Raw genomic sequence first — 17,443 nt, 5'->3', positions numbered from 1 at the left:
ATCTTCAGAATGAAGCCTACCCGGAGGGATCCACCAAGACTGATCAACGGACATTGAGACAGTTAGCATCCGGATATTTCCTTGCTGGGGGAGTTCTGTATAAAAGAAGTTGGAATGGCCTGCACTTAAGGTGCATTGATGAGGGAGAAGCTCAAACCATCATGGATTCCTTACATAATGGGGAGTCTGGTCCACACATGCACGGGATAGCCTTGGCTCGGAAAATCGTGAACCTGGGTTACTACTGGTCAACCATGAACGCGGATTGCGTGAGGCACACGCAGAAGTGCCATGAGTGCCAAATTTTTGCTAAGCTACAGAAACAGCCTCCGGTTAATTTGAATCCTATTGCTTCACCTTGGCCCTTCGCAACTTGGGGCACAGATGTGATCGGAAAGATCCACCCGAAGGCTTCCAATGGTCATCAATTTATCCTGGTCGCTGTTGATTATTTCACTAAGTGGATTGAGGCAGCCTCTTATTCGGTCTTGAATGCCAAGAAGGCAGCACAGTTCATTCGTACTAACATCCTTTGTCGGTACGGAACGCCATTCGAGATCATTACTGATAACGGGTCCCATTTTCAAAGTGAATTTTCTGACCTGCTGAAGCAAAAGAAGATTCAACATCATAAGTCCTCACCCTACCGTCCACAAACAAATGGGGCTGTAGAGGCCGCAAACAAGGCTATAAAAGTCATTTTGCAGAAGACGATTAGAAAGCACAAAGCTTGGCATGAACAGTTGCCAAATGCCCTATGGGGATATAGGACTTTAATCAGAACGCCTACTGGGGCAACCCCGTATTCCTTAGTATATGGTATGGAAGCAGTGTTGCCTATTGAGCTGGAAGTTCAGTCGGCAAGGGTTATTCGGGAAAGCCAGATCAGTGAAGCAGATTGGGCTGAGAATTATCATTTGTAACTCTTGGGTATGGATGAAAAGCGATTGCTAGCAATCCACCAAACTCAAGTTTACCAAAGAAGAATGGCTAGGCATTTTAATAGGAAGGTCAAAGACCGAAAGCTGAAAGAAGGTTGTTTGGTCCTGAAGGAGATTAGACAGCCAATCATAGACCCACATGGAAAGTTTCGTCCTCATTGGGCTGGACCCTATGTGTTGAAGAAGATACTATCTGGCGGAGCCATCATCTTAACTGATTTAGATGGTTTGGAGTTTATAAATCCATGTAATTTAGATCAGTTAAAAAGATATTTTGTGTAATTGTAAGCATTGCATGATGTAAAATGAACTACATTAGACCTGATTCTCTTCGGAAAAAAGAAATTATGTATCGGAGATATGTAGGCAGCCCTCATTGGGCGCGGTCTAAACATTAATAAAAAAATCATTTCATGATTATTTCTTCTTTGCCAATAATAATAAAAAAAAAGAAAAGAAAAAAAAAGAAGAGAAAAACCCGCTAAGTCGAAAACCCGAAAGGGCGGCTTAGGCAAAAGTCGGGGCCCGCTAAGTTGAAAACCCGAAAAGGGCGGCTTAGGCAAAAATGGGTAGCTCACTAAGTTGAAAACCCGAAAGGGCGGCTTAGGCAAAAATTAGAGCTTGAATAAATAAAGTTGGAAAATGCTTGGAAAGCATAAAAGTCAAATGACATCCCAATTAAAGCAATAAAGTCAAGTAGAAAGCTAAAAAGTCTATAAAGTTCAAAACACAAAATAAAAGTCTGAGTCCAAAAAAAAAACATACATCCAAAGAAAAAATCCAAAAGCCAAAAATCCAAAGTCAAAAACAACAAAAAGCCAAAAGCCTATAGGAGTCTAGGTGTCCCGTCTCCTCCGTGGGGCAACATCCTCTGAGTCATCCCTAGCTGCTGAACTCTCTCTAGCCTCGCCTGTCCGAGGAGCCAACACAATCTCCTCATCAGTCCCAACCTCATTGTCAGCGTCAGCCTGAACCCAACCTTCAAGTGCACTCAGCAGTGCGTTCCTCCTTGGCCTCTCAACTGGCCAGACAACGGCAATAAACCAAGCCCGATACTTAGGAGAAGTCTAAACACTGGCAGGATTAGGTAAAGGCCTAACCATGTGATGGTCTCTAACCCAAGCCCTAAGGACGGCTCGGGTAACACCCAGAGTGATGGCTAAATCAGCTGAGATATCATCCACAGTTGGGACAGTTTGGTCTATCCCCATCTGCCTCAAAACACGCGAAGCGCAGTACCAAGTACAGTGGGTAAGGCCTAAAAGGTAAACCCGAGTATGGCGAGAGCTAACCTGGATGAAGCGGGTGATGCCATACCAGGAAACAAACCACAGCAACTCGTTTGGACCCAACTCAATTAGCCATGAGGTCCATTTATCAGTAGAAGAATGTGTGATCAAGATCCTCCGTATATGATACTGAGAGGGGTTGTAGGAAAGAAGAGTAGGAGCAGCAACCACTTGGAGATGGTCCTTTAACCAAACCTGAGTAATGGATCTTCTATTACAAAGGAACAAACCAAAGGAAAGAAGGAAGGAAAAGGGGAAGAGGAGAAATACCTGGAGAATAATCGGAGAGACCGTCCAGTCGTCGAAGCCTAAAGCAGCTCTGTCAAGGCTCCTGATAGTCTCTGCCAGCACAATGCCACCAATGCAACCCATATCCTCCATTTGCCGAACCATGGGGCAGAGGCGCAAATCCCCAAAGCCTGGGTCCTGGTTAAACAAGAAACCAGCTAATAAGCAAAAGACCAAGGCCCGCATCCTCAGCCTCATCCGGTTTGGGTCATCTGAATGGACCTCTGAAAATTCATCGATCAGGGGCAACAGAATTGCTTTCTGGTCACCAACAATCATGGCCTTAGCCTGTGGTCGGCTGAACTGAAACAGGTTTTCAAACGACCGAACATACCCAATTTTCACCTCATGCTTGACCAAAAGGGCATTGGGGTCACACCCTATGATAGCACAAAATTCCTCAAAGAGAGGGCACATCTCCTCCATCATGGCCCCGAACCAGAAAATGTGGGCCTCCGGGTCCCAAAGTCTGATGCAGGCCCGTAAAAAGTCCCAGTCAACTACTACCCCCCTAAGTGTAATGATAGGAGAGATACCATACCTTCCCAAGTTGATCTTTTCGACTTTGGAGAGACTCCTAGTCCAATTGTGCATGCTATGGTTAAAAAAAGGATTCATCTTTGAAAAAAAAAACAGAAGAAAGAATGAGAGAAGATAATAGCCGAAGTTTGCCTTGTGGCTCAATTTTCGAGAGAATGAATGAAATATAAAAAAAAAAGCTAAAAAAGCAGCTTTTATAGGGAAAAAGCGTGCCCGGAGGCAGCGGCAGCGGTCGCCGGAGCCGGCGGCAGCAGCCGCCGGACTCGGCGGCCACCGCAAAAAAAAAAATAAAAAAAAAAATAAAAATTTTTCTTTGGTACATTTCTATGGGCCGAAAAAAAAATCTCTTTTTAAAAAAAAAACAAACAAACAAACTCATTTTCTTTCAAATTTGATAATCATGCATACATATAAAATTTTCAGTACTAACCAAATGTAGGTACAGTCAAAGTTCAGTACAGAAGTACAGTCAAAGTTCAGTACAGAAGTACAGTAAAAGTTCAGTACAGAAATACAAAAAGAAAAAAAAAAACAAACAAGAAAAATCCAGCAACTATCAGCAACGGGGCCTCCTCCTCTGATCATCAAAGGCCCTATGAGTCCAGGCCGAAGTTAGTTCTTGCTACATCCCAAGCATCAGCTCCATCATCTGATTGACCAACCCGACAGGAACCTAGAAATCATACAAAGGAAAATACAAGCGAATGTTAAATCTCTTATGAATCCTTTTTTGTGAGAGATTTGTCAGTCTTTACCTCAGTAATGTCCTCGGAAGGAAGAGCCGGGCGATCCACACTGTCCAAGGAGACCTCCCGAAGAGCTGGAGGGCCATCAGGAGGATAGTAAGGAATGCTGTATGGAAGACGTAGATTGGCCAGGTCTGGGTGAAGCGGCCCGGTAGCCTCCAAAATAGCCCGGGGAGCCCTGGAAGGACCAGCCGAGCAGCTGGGCTCGGCCCGAGACGGACCCTCAACCGGAGTGGAAGAAGTGGGATTGGTCATAGGCCTCCTAATGCACAAAGCATTCTAATGGCCTCAAGTATAGCAATCGGGGCAAAGGTTTCATCAAAATCGATGGCTTCCTCTTGGTTGTACCCTTGAGCCACTAACCTTGCTTTGTTTCTCACTACATTATCTTATTCATCAAGCTTATTTCTAAACACCCATTTTGTTCCAATAACAGAATGGTTTTTAGGTCTAGAAACAAGTGTCCAAACTTGGTTTATCTCAAATTGATTTAGTTCTTCTTGCATAGCAAGATCCAACTTTCAACATTTTGAGCATCTTCTAAATTTTTAGGTTCTAATTGAGAAACGAAAGCAACATTACCAAAATATCTCTTAAATTGAGCTCTAGTCGTCATCCTTTCTGAAGGATTATCCATGATGTCTTCTTGAGGATGATACCTGTGGAATTGTCATTCTTTTGGTAATTGAGAATTTTCATTTTCTGTTTTTGGCATTTGACTTTGAGTTGTATTCTGATCTTCATGTTCATCTTCTGGTTCAGCCTGACTATCAACGTTCTGCTCATTTTCTAGCTGTTCTAGTTGTTCTGATTGCTCATTCTGCTTTTCTTGATTAGAATCTACAACATCATCATTTTCTAAACTTCTAGAAGTAGAGTCAGATTCATCAAACACAACATGAATAGATTCTTCTACAACTAGAGTTTTCTTATTAAACACTCTATATGCTTTACTATTACTAGAATATCTTAGAAAAATTCCTTCATAAGATTTAGCATCAAATTTAGCAAGATGATTTTTCTTGTTATCTAGAATAAAACATTTACACCCAAAAATATGAAAATAACCAATATTTGGTTTTCTACCTTTGTATAGCTCATATGGAGTCTTTTTAAGTTTAGATCTTACCAAAGCCCTGTTTAGAATATAACATTCAGTGTTTATTGCTTCTGCCCAGAAATACTTTGGTAGTTTAGAATCACTCAGCATGGTTCTGGCCATTTCTTGAAGTGTTCTATTCTTGTGTTCCACTACTCCATTTTGTTGAGGTGTTCTAGGTGCTGAGAAGTTATGAAAGATTACTAATTCTTTGCAAAAAGCATCAAATTTCTGATTTTCAAATTCTCCTCCGTGATCACTTATAATTGTAGAGATGTTGTATCCTTTCTCATTTTGTATTCTCTTGCAAAGATGAACAAACATGTCTTATGACTCATCCTTATTTCTAAGGAAGAGTGTCCAGGTGAATCTAGAATAGTCGTCTATAATAACAAATGCATAGAATTTTCCTCCAAGACTAGAAGGAGTAATAGGACCAAATAAATCAACGTGTAGCAATTCTAAAGGTTTAGAAGTAGAAACTATGCCCTTAGATTTGAAAGATGTTTTGGTTTGTTTGCCCAATTGACAAGCATCACAAATATGATCTTTTTCAAATTTTAGTTTTGGCAAACCTCGAACCAGGTTTTTCTTAGATAGTTTAGAAATAAGGTGCACGCTGGCATGTCCAAGTCTTCGATACCATAACCAACTAGAATTATTAATAGAAACTAAGCATATGTCTAGGTTATGCATATCAGAGAGATCTACTAAGTATATATTTTCAAACCTTTTTCCAATAAATAAAGTTTTGTTATCATGCATGTTCTAAACTTCATAAAAAGATGGTTCAAAGATCACTCTTCTATTTTTATCACAAATCTGACTTACACTTAACAAGTTATAATGTAATCCTTTTACTAAGCATACATCTTCTATTGAAGGATTAGAACCTACCACACCAATACCAACGATTTTACCTTTCGCTTTGTCTCCAAAGCTTACTGTACCTCCCTTTTTCTTTTCTAAGCTGGTGAATTTCTTTCTATCACCAATCATGTGCCTAGAGCAAGCGTTGTCCATGTACCACATTTCTGTTTTCAGCTCACTCCATAGGCACACCAGAAAAGATCATGCAGATTTAGATACCTAACTCATATTGGGTCCTGGAGGATTAGTGGTAACAAGTGTATTTAGCTTACTATGATTTTTCTTTCTATTGAAACTGTCAGATTTCTGATGTTTTAAAGTCATAACATTAGAAACAGCATTTTTCTTATTAGAAACATGATTCTGTTTTGAAATGCTATCATAGCTAGAACTTGTCTTTTCTTTAAAAAGTGATTCTAAAATTGATTTTAGAGTTCTAATCTCAGTTTTCAAGGATTCATTTTCAGAATTTAGATTCTTACATTTTTCTTCAAATGTTTCAGATTTTCAGAAAATTTATTATTACAATCTTTATGATCTTTGATCTCTATGATAAGATCTTTGCATGTAACTTTTTGATAAAAAGCATCTTTTAAATTATTGCATTCAGTTTTTAACTTTTTGAAATCCTTCTTTAGAACTTTATGCTTTCTAGCAAGCTTTTCAAATTCATTGCTAAGGTTATTATAAGTATCTAAAAGATCATTTTTAGATTCCGGTTTAGAAATACTTACATTGCTTTCTTCACACTTTTGGACCGTTGCATCTGTTTCATTGCTTTCAGCTTTCTGTGTTGAAGTCAGAGTGCTGATTTCCTTGGAGTCAGAATTGATAGTGGCCATTAGACATATATTTGCAGTTTCTTCTTGACACTTTGGCTTTTAGAATTAGAAACATCTGAATCACTCCAAGCAGCTACGTATGCCTACTTCAACTTTTCTTATTTGACTTCTTTTTCAACTTAGGACAGTTGAGCTTGATATGGCTAGGTTTGTTGCATTCATAACAAACCACTTCAAAAGATTCTTTCTTAGGTAAGTTGTTATTTTAAGGTGGAAAGTTCTTTTTGATAAACTTTTTCTGTGGCCTTCCTCTCTTTTTATAGAACTTTTTGAATCTTTTAGCAACAAATGCTAAATCATCACTATCAACATCAAAAGAACTTTCTTCACTAGAAACTACTTTTAAAGCCAGTCCTTTCTTTTTCTTATCTTCTATAGTCAAAGAAGATTTCATTTCTTCTGAAACAAGAGCTCCTATCAAGTAATCATAAGTAACGGGAGTCTCTTTGTAATTCATAACAGTTCCTATAGAATCCCATTTTTTAGGTAGAATTCTAAGGATTTTCTTAACAAGCTCATTGTAACACCCGCCACCCAATCCCGAGAGACTCGACGGCGGATGCCACATTCGGTGCCGGAGACACCGTCTTAACTTAACATATAAATTATAAAACTAAAATTTTACATTAGAAGTAATTGGGTATTCACAAGTTTCATGAGTATATTATTTTTTTTTTTATAATAGAAATGTCATTTCATTTTCTTATCTTTTTTTTTTAATATATATACATTGGGAACAATCCTACAAAAATACTGTAAGAATATCCCTTTAAAAACTGAGCTCGCCAAACATGTGAATACAAAATACTCCCAATGAAACTCCAAATGTCCAACATCTCCAAATAATTATTATAACACAACAACACTTTTATGTTTTCATAACTAAATAAATCCTCAATAGTATTTTCGATTCATCAATTACTTGCATTCATTATAGATATCAAGTCTTAATGAAGTAATCATATCAACTGACTTAAAATATTTCATATTCACTTATTTAATAAATCCTATGCTTATCTCCAAATATATAAACCAAAAGAATTTATTATTACATATAATTCAAATAACATAATCTCCAAAAAATGTAATAATTATACATGCCATAATTCTTAAGTACATAAATCTCAATCGACTACTACCAAATTAGTGACTTCTGCTTTGATAAGATGCTTCTACTCTTCAAGTAGCATCCACATCTTCAACCTACGCGTGATAAAAATCGACGCGCTGAGTATAAAACTCAGTGGTGCTCATAATTCACATACTTACCAAAATTGCGATGGCAACTTACTTAAAACACAAATTTCGTAAAATCATTTATAATCATAAAATCTCAAATATTAACATGCATTTACATTTATAGCAAAAGAAATATCAAATAAACTATGAATTAACAACATGAAGAATTTAATTCTTTCAACTCATAAATTCATTACTTGCACATTTATTATACCAATACATATACTATTTATTTTTAAAACCTTGTACCGGAATATCATGCTTTGAAAATTCATTTGATAACATAATCATTAATTTCCAAAGTAAAGTTTACTAAAATAATATGATCTCATTCGTTTAATTCAACTACTTTGAAAACAATAAGACGATTATAAATACAACTATGTCTTCATTCTTTTATAGCAACAATAAAATGTTATTTTTCGTTAAGGCTCATACTCATGCAGAATGAACATAAGCAGATTTGATCGTGGCCTATGTTAGCGCCACCCCCATCACATACTCGTGGCCTATGAAAGCACCACCCCCATCACACAATCGTGGCCTATGAAAGCACCACCGTGGCCTATGAAAGCACCACCCCCATCACACAAATAAGCGCGTCCGCCTATTTATAAGGGCTGATAACCCTAGCATATGATCATAGCTTCACAATAACAAAATCAATCTCATCATACCACGTTTCAATCATGCATAGTAGAGCCCAAATCAAAATCATTCTTGCACAAAAGCAATAATTCTTAATCAAAAACACTTCATTACTTAATACCCATCACTTCAAAATTTCTCAACTTACAACTTACACAAATTACCACATTCTTTTTAAGATAGTATATATATACAAAGCACTTACACCTTAAATACCCATTTCTTTGTTAAAACTCTAAACATATAAAAGTTATCAAATAATCATACTTATGTCATATATATAATAATTATGTAAGCTTTACTACACTAAGGTGGTACCAAGGGGAGGAATTTCCTTCTCCAATCACGCATGCTAACATAACTCTTATGCACAAAAGTATCCATTTCAACCCTCATCATGCATTATCTAAATCAATTCCACACCTTTCCAATTTATATCCATTTAATGATATCCACAACAACCCTTCTCACACTTATGTTTTATTTTTGTCAAATAAATTCTAAAACATACAAATAATCAAGAGCACTTCATCACACATGATTTATACATACTTTTATCCAAATAACCCTTTGATTTAGGACATAGAAAATTTCCAGCATTAATATCACCTTGACCTTTTCTGGGTTTTTAGGACATAACTTGAGTTATAGATTTCCAAATTAAGTGAAGTTTGATTCATTAGAAAGCTAAGACAAAATTATACAAATGTTATCAAGGGACAACAGCCCAGATCAATCTGCAATATGGTGAAAAAAGGCTAGGAACACAGACCAATAGTCCAGACCTGATTCAGCAGCACTAATTCCAATGTTTATCCAATTCCTACTTATCCAGACACTCAAATCAAACCAATCCAAAACCAGAGAAGTCTCAAGACACAGGGAAACAACTCTCATGAAGAACTCAGAATATAATCTTATCATTATAGTGGTCAAAATGGGCACTCAATTCAGTCATAACAGAGTCAGTTTGGGTTTTTCAGCCATAAGTTGAACTATATATATCCAAATTGGACACAAGAGGATGGGTTGGAAAGCTAAGAAGTAGACCTATAACTTTCATGAAGGACTCAGACACAAAGGAAAACTCGAAAGGATCAAAAAATAGTCCTTAATCTCACTCAATAACATTTTTCCCAATTTCAGCTTACTTAAATCATATACAAGGTAGGGATTTCTACCACATATTTCATACTCATCATACATCATCTTAAGAGCATAAACCAACAAAGAGAACAAGAAATCTTAAGGCCTTTTTCATCAATAGGTTCTGCCACTTTTGGAAGATGAAGAAGAAAATGTTTTCCTCATCAATTCTACATATAAACATGCTTAGAAATCTCCCAAGAACACATTTATACCACCAAAATTCAATAATCAAATCATTTCATATAAAATTCCCAATTTTCACAAAATAGTAGAAACTTCACAAAATCAAAAATTTAAACAAGGTAGGAGGATTTATGAACACTTACTTTAAAACAAGCCTTAGCAAGCTTAGATTAAAGCATTCTAAGCTCCAACTTTGCCTTTACTCCTTGGTAGAGGTTTCCTAAGCCTTTGGCTTTCCAAGTTTCTTGAAAATAATCACCACAAATCACTTTTCAAGCTTTAAACTCTAGGATTGATTCCTTAAATCAAGTTAAATGGGTTGAATTTGATGGATTTAGCTAAGGATGAAGTTGAAGAAAAACAAAGAGAAGAAGAAGAAGAAGAAGATAGCCAACGCCAAAGAGAAGAAGAAGGAGAGAAAGTGGTTGCTCAAATTATTGAGCACAAGGGTATTTTAGTCTTTTCTCAACATTGGATGGCTAGGATTGAGTCAATCTAATCTAATGGCTACAAATATTCTCCCAATTAAATTCCTTCAAAATATTATTTAACACAATAAAATCCTCAACTTTACTCCATAAAAATAATTCATCTAATTTCCTTAATTAATATAACACCATTTCAAATTTACTCCATACAAATATTGCCTCTAATTTTCCTTACTTAATATCACACCTTAATTAACTATTCACAAATTTTCTAAATTCTCTAAAAATATTTATTACTTACTTTCTACCCATAAAAATAATGTATACATACTCCAAAAATATTATAGAAAATATTAAACATACATAGTAATTTTTCTGGACCAAAATAATATTTATTCCCGGACTGATGATATTATTCACAGACCGGTAACTTACTATTTTAGACACAGAAAAATGGGGCGTTACACTCATCTTCTGAAATTTCCTTTCCGAGAGTTTTCAAAGGATTAACTATATTAGTAAATCTAGAATTCAATTCAGAAATAGTTTCTCCTTCTCTCATACTAAACATTTCATATTCTCTCCAAAGGATATTTATTCTGGATTCTTTCACTCTATCTTTACCCTCATAGGTAACTCTAAGTTTTTCCCAGACTTCTGTTGCAGACTTACATCCAGACACTTTGTTGTATTCTATTGGATCTAAAGCACAATGAAGAATATTAATAGCTTTTGCATTTATAGAAATATCATTCCAATCAGCATCAGTATATTCTTCTTCTGATTTTCTAACTCTCTCATTTTCTGCAGTTTTCATAGGAATGCGAGGACCAATAATGACATTCCTCCAACAGTTTATGTCAACTGATTTTGTGAAATTTTCTATTCTGGTTTTTCAATAAGAGTAATTAGAACCATTGAACAAAGGATGTCTAGAAACAGATTGACCTTCTAAATATGTAAGAGGAAGTGGGGCTGCCATGAGATCTTATCTCTTAAGCTGTTAAGCTTTGGTAAGTCAAGAGTCAAAGCTCTTATACCATATTGTGGGTCCCGTATAAGTATGGCACAACCCAAGAGGGGGGTGAATTGGGTTTTCTAAAAATAAAAATTTAACTTTTAAAATAAAAATTAGAATTCTGTTGCAGCGAAAAAGTATGCATTTGCGAGAATAAGTTATTAAACTTCCTCACAAAGCTCTATGCAGAAAATAGAAAGACTTTGTAAAGAACAGTTATATATTAGAACTGCTTCACAATATCTTATTCAATTTCAAAAACTACTTTTTGAAGGAAAGCTATTACTTTTAGAACTTCCTCATAAAGTTTAGATATATATTAAAGACTATGTGAGAGACAGTTATTGAATTCTGAACTGCTTCACAAAGCTCTAAGCCAGATTAGAAAACTGATTAAAATCCAAATAGTGAGATATACTGAAAATAGAAAAACAGTTTAGAACTTGGTATATTCACTATGCAGAAGTCTAGAGTTCTAATGTTCAGTAATAGATAAAGCTTATTCCAGTTTAGAACATCAAAACCATTAACAACTTTAGCATTTCTAAAATATAAATAGAAGTGTGAGTAAAATAGTATCAAGCAGAACTTTAGACAATAAAAAGATTAACACAGTGATTTATAGTGGTTCGGCACTAACTCGCCTACATCTACTCCCCAAGACTCATCCTGAGATCCTCAACTATGTTATCTCTTTTCAAGGGTAAGAGACAAACCAACATTACAAGGCAATAGATCAACTCCTAGATCTACCCTTTGTCCCACTGGGTTTTCTAAGGTTCTAGTTAACCTCGGCCCTTTTCTATTTTTGGCAGAGTACAGAAACTCAAATCAAGACATTAGAATCTCTCTCACAGAGAAGGTCGCTTGATAACCTATTTCACAATAGCTTTTTACCTAAGCTATTACACAAATGTTTATCAAATAAAAACCTATCTACAAAAGATTACAGAATATAAATAGACAAACAGAAATGCAAATATAAGCACAGGAAAAACAATATTTAAGATTAGAAAATCATTTTAGAGATCAGAACTATTTTTCAAAAGAAGTTGTTATAAAATTTCTTTTCTCTTTTAAAGATAAAACGTGAAGTAATAAGATGAAAAGAAATAATGGGATTGAGAGTAAGTTTTGAGAGATAAAAGAATTGATCAATGAACGTATACTCTTAAAACAAAACCCTTTTTCTCCACGTCTTTTTAAAGAGAAGACACCTTTTATAAAGAGGGATGAGAATCCTGTTTTTAGAAAGTGAAATCTCTTTTTCAAATCAGAATATTGACTTTCCATTTTTAGAAGATACGGAGATCTTTGTTACCAAATCTTTTTAGTCAACATTCTTTCATTTTATTAAACGAATACGAGAAGATCAAATTTTCCTTTAAAAATAAGATTTTCGAAAATAAGAATTTGAAAAATCTTTTTCGAAATATTCATTTACCAAAAATGATTAAGACAAAATCTTCTTCATTTAGGCAAATAAATAAGAGACAAGATTTTGGATTTCCTTAAAACTTTGTTTCCAAAAATAAAGAGCATAAAAATCTTTTTTGATTCTATTACCAAAAATTGATTGAGACAAAGTCTCTTTAATTTAGATAAGTGAATAAATTAATAATTTTCAAAAATAAGAAAAGCTTTTTCTAAGAGATTTGTTACCTAAATGATTAAGGCATAATCTCTTTCATTTTATGTAAAAGAATTAAGGAACCAAAAGCTTTCAATTTTTAAAGAAATATTTCGAAAATTCTTTTAATAAAGAGAGAAGAAATTAATTTTGTGCTTATAAATGAACATTCTCTCTATGCTACAATAAATCCTAAAAGGCTAACCACTAAGATCTTTAATGGTCTTCATGATCTTTATTTATCCTTAGATTTGTAGGATTTTGCCTTGTTTATTTATTTTCCATATTTAGATATGCATAAAACGATATTAGCACAAATAATATAATTTAAATTTATTCGTTTTGTTTTAATCATCAAAATCTCAAGATAACAAATTGACCCTTAAGCCAACAACATTATTGATAATTGTGAATCTTTGGACAATGTGGAGGCCGGTTTAAACGGGCGAAATGGGAGCCTAACACCTTCCCATTTCGTACCTAACTCCCAGATCCTATCTTTGGTTCAAAACTGGATTAGTCAATTCCAAAGAATCGACTAATTCTAGAATTTTCCTTAATAAGGGTGATGACTCCAAAATAAAACTCTTAATAAAGTAAGAGAATCTTTTTTTCCAGAATTAAACTGGATTAATAAAATAAAACCATTTTTATTAAATAAAATCAATCAAGCCCGTTTGATTCAGTTCTTTCAAAATCACTTTTGGAAAAACCACGCACCTTCAGTCTGGCGACTCCGTTGGGGATCGAACCCATAATCTCTGGTTTTTGATTTTGGGTTCGAATAAGTGAGTTGACACCAAAAGTTGTCCAATTATTCATAATCTTTAATAATGCTATTACCTTCAAATTGAGTTTACTTTTTGTATTTATAAATGTCATTCGTGCATTTATCTCTTCTTTATCTCCTTTCTACCCTAAACCCTAAAGGCGGTATTGGGGGTTGTGATCTTCTCACTCTACTTGACTATTTGGATCTACCAATAATATACACCACCCATTAGTAAGTTCTATTTGGTATATCAAAAGAATTAGCACAATTTGTTATCACCATTACGTTTAGACCCAAAGAAAATGGGAAAAAAAATCGATTCTCGGTTATGGAACCCAAGACTTAATAAACCTAACCTAAGCTCATGTAATTGACCCTAGTTCCTTCCTTTAGGTTTACCTTTATGATATTTATTTGTAGCATTCATCAAATAAATGTGAGAGACATCGGTTCAAAACCCGATGATGGTTTATGCGCCCTACCTATATATCGTAGGGTTTAGAAAAGACCGTACCTCGAATCGTGTGTGGGATTTATAACGGTGGAGATCATGCATTTCACAACTCCTATTCTCTTTGTTTGTATATAATTGCTATGGTTGTGTTGTGCTTCATTCATGCATCATCTAACTTGTTTTCTTATAGCCATTTAGGGATATTCCATCATAGCTCGATCCCGATGATCAAAGCATCAAAGGGCGAAAGACTTAAGAGAAGTGTTGGAGGCAAAATGAGCTAAAAGAGCTCTTTCCAATAGTGATTATAAGGCTGAGGCCCAAACGCCCAAGAGGGAAGCTCCTCCGATTCTAACTCTAATAAAGGAAGACCAATTAGAAGAGGCTCATCAACTCTTGCTTGAAACAAAGCAAGCGCAACTTGAAGCAATGACTCTCTTCCAAGGTGTGGAGGCGGGATTTACTCTCATGCGCAATATCACTAACTGCCTTATGGATATTGGCCACTTCACACTAGAGGATACGAAGCTGTATCAAACCTCTTAGGCTTTGAGGTTTAAATATTATAAACATTTAGTTAGGGCTTCAAAAAGAATAATGAATGTAAAAAGTTCACTTTTGGAAAGTAATGGAAGAGTCTTTTTTTGAGCAAATATTATAAATGCACAAAGAAAAAAGAGAAAATTCTCAACTGTATATAAATAAAGACCCTACTCAATTAATATTATGCTTGAGGCAAAAAGAAAGGGATACGAAAAATAAGAAACAGAAATAAGCAATAAGGCGTTACAAATATTTAGCTATGAAATAGGGCACGTTTTGTTCCTAACAGTTCTAAAAAGCCTTTTTCTGATTTTGGATTTGTGCAACCGTGATAAAGCCACGAGGAATATAGCATTAGTTGCATCTCATGATGTTATGATTGTATGATCACATTGTTGTATGCCATTTCATATTCATGCATCTATGCATACATGTATCATGTCGTGTTTGCTAACATCTATTTTATGCACTCAAGATAGCACCGCATAAAGAAAAAGCACCAAAAGTAGTCAATTGGTTAAGAGCAGACAACCGATTGATTAGAGTTGAAGAACCTTCAATCCCCTCTAATTTACATAGTTCAATTTCTTTTAACCCGTCGGGCTTCTGCTTCAAGATTGAGTACTCTCCAGTTCGAACGGATTTGCTAGTTTAGCTTCTACTCCTGCTGATAAGATGGCTGAGGTAAGTATTCCAATTTTTGAAATCGAGAAGATGATTGAGAAAATAGTGGCAACTAGTCTTGAGAAGCTCTAGAGATTCGATAAGCGAAAAGAGAAAGTTGTAATCGAAGATGACAAAGAAGCTAAGGATGAGTCTGAAAAGAAGGAACATGTTGGCGACACTTGGGAAGACGATGAGTTTTTAAGAAGATGTCTGCCAAGAAGGCTGAGTCTTAGCCGGTTGTCTCAAAAAAATTTGAGAAGCTAGACAAGAAGCTCGAGAAGCTACAGGAGTTATTGAAGTTCAAGGGAATGGACTAGTACATTGACGTCAATGATGACAATGACGATGAGTTAGAATTGAAGCAAGTTGTCCCCGTGACTGATAAAATGCCAAAAGTGGCAAAGTACAATGGTAATGGTGATCCTAAAAGTGCTCCTCATGTAATATAAGTCGATCATGGAGCTGGTGGGTCTACCGTCAAGGGAAGTTTTGAAAATGTTCCTAATGTCTTTAACTGGGTTTGCCCAAACTTGGTATTACAATCTCGAGAAGAGTGTAAGAAGAGATTGGAATGAGCTTACCACAGTTTTCCTCGAGGAATATGCTTACAATCTCCAAATGAGCGTTAATTTGATAGATTTGGAAGCAACTGTGCAAAAACAAGACGAGACCTTCACAGATTATATGGCTAGATGGAGAGCCAAGGTCACACAAATGAGGAACCGTCCGGATACCGAGGAACATATCAAGATCTTTATAAAGGGGACTCTGCAGATTTTTCATGAGAAGTTGTATTATATGCCACTGATTGAGTTTACACAAGTGTAGAGGTAGGGACTGCCATTGAGGACAAGATTAGGGAGGACAAGTAGTATGGGAACCATGCTGGAAATTTCAATAAGTCCGGGTTCCAAGGGAAATTTCAACAAGAACACAACAACTGCCGCTCTAGATTGGAGAGCTACTAATATGCCACAAAGAAGATTCTCCAACTTCGGCACCCCTATGTCCAAAGTATTTAAGAAAGTAAAAGTAGCGGGTTTGTTGAGACCGCTCACACCAAGACCTCCCCCAACACTTTTGCCAAAGAATTTTTATCAGAGTGCATACTGCCACTTCCACCAAAGTAAGGATCACACCACTGACAATTGCTTGCAGTTGAGACATGAGATCCAAGATTTAATTGACAATGGCAAAGTTACTGATCTTGAAAAGTCAAGGCCGAGCACGAGGACTAATTCGCTTCATAATTTCCATAACGTGCCGCCTCCTGAGAACTTGTATATTGTTGAGTCTACCGAGACTCCCGAGTATGACATGGCCGAATTTAAGGAGGACAAGGTAGAAAGAGAGAGAGAGAGATGCTGTTGGAACATATCTATGTTATGGTCCTAAACGTATGGGACAGTAATAAGGAATGGTTGGATCAAAGTGAGCAAGTTTGGGTTGGGAGTGTGAACCCCTCCCCAAAACATCAATGGCATGTGAATGCATGTGACTAAGGAAGAAATGCACGTGAATGTATGAGTCGCCACCTTGTTTAATTATTTTAGGGTAAACTAGGAAAAAACCCTAAGTGACTCCAATTTTAATTAACCTAAATGCTAGATTAATTATCCCAATGTCTAAGGCACAATCTTCGAACCCGAGGTGGATCCCGAGACTATGTCATGCTGGTAAACTAACCAAATGAATGAATGCTTTGCAAGGAAGATGAAGTAATTGGACCAATGAAAATGTTTATGTGATTTTGACTTGTCGCTCGGGGTTAGATCCCAAACGTGCCTACGTACTTCCGTTTGAATGGAAGATCAAAGTCAACGTAGTTCGATAGGCCTCTTTTAGAGGGCTTTGAATGGGGATGCTTTATGCATGAGTGTGTGTATGCTTTGTGCATTTTGTTTAGGCATTTTGCCTGAAAATTGATTTTTAGGCATTTGATGCCAAAATTGTTGATTTAAGGCTTTTAGCCAAAAAAATGTTGATTGGACTTATTGGTTTGCCAAAAAATGGATTAAGGCCTTTGGCCAAAAAGTTTTGTGATTTATGCAATCTGATTGCCAAAAGATTGGTTATTTAAAGGCTTTTTAGCCAAAAT

This window comes from Jatropha curcas, chromosome 5 (genome assembly GCF_041381405.1).
Source record: "Jatropha curcas cultivar XTBG-Jc1 chromosome 5, XTBG_Jcur_1.0, whole genome shotgun sequence".
Taxonomy (NCBI): Eukaryota; Viridiplantae; Streptophyta; class Magnoliopsida; order Malpighiales; family Euphorbiaceae; genus Jatropha; species Jatropha curcas.
This window is presented reverse-complemented; position numbering follows the sequence as displayed.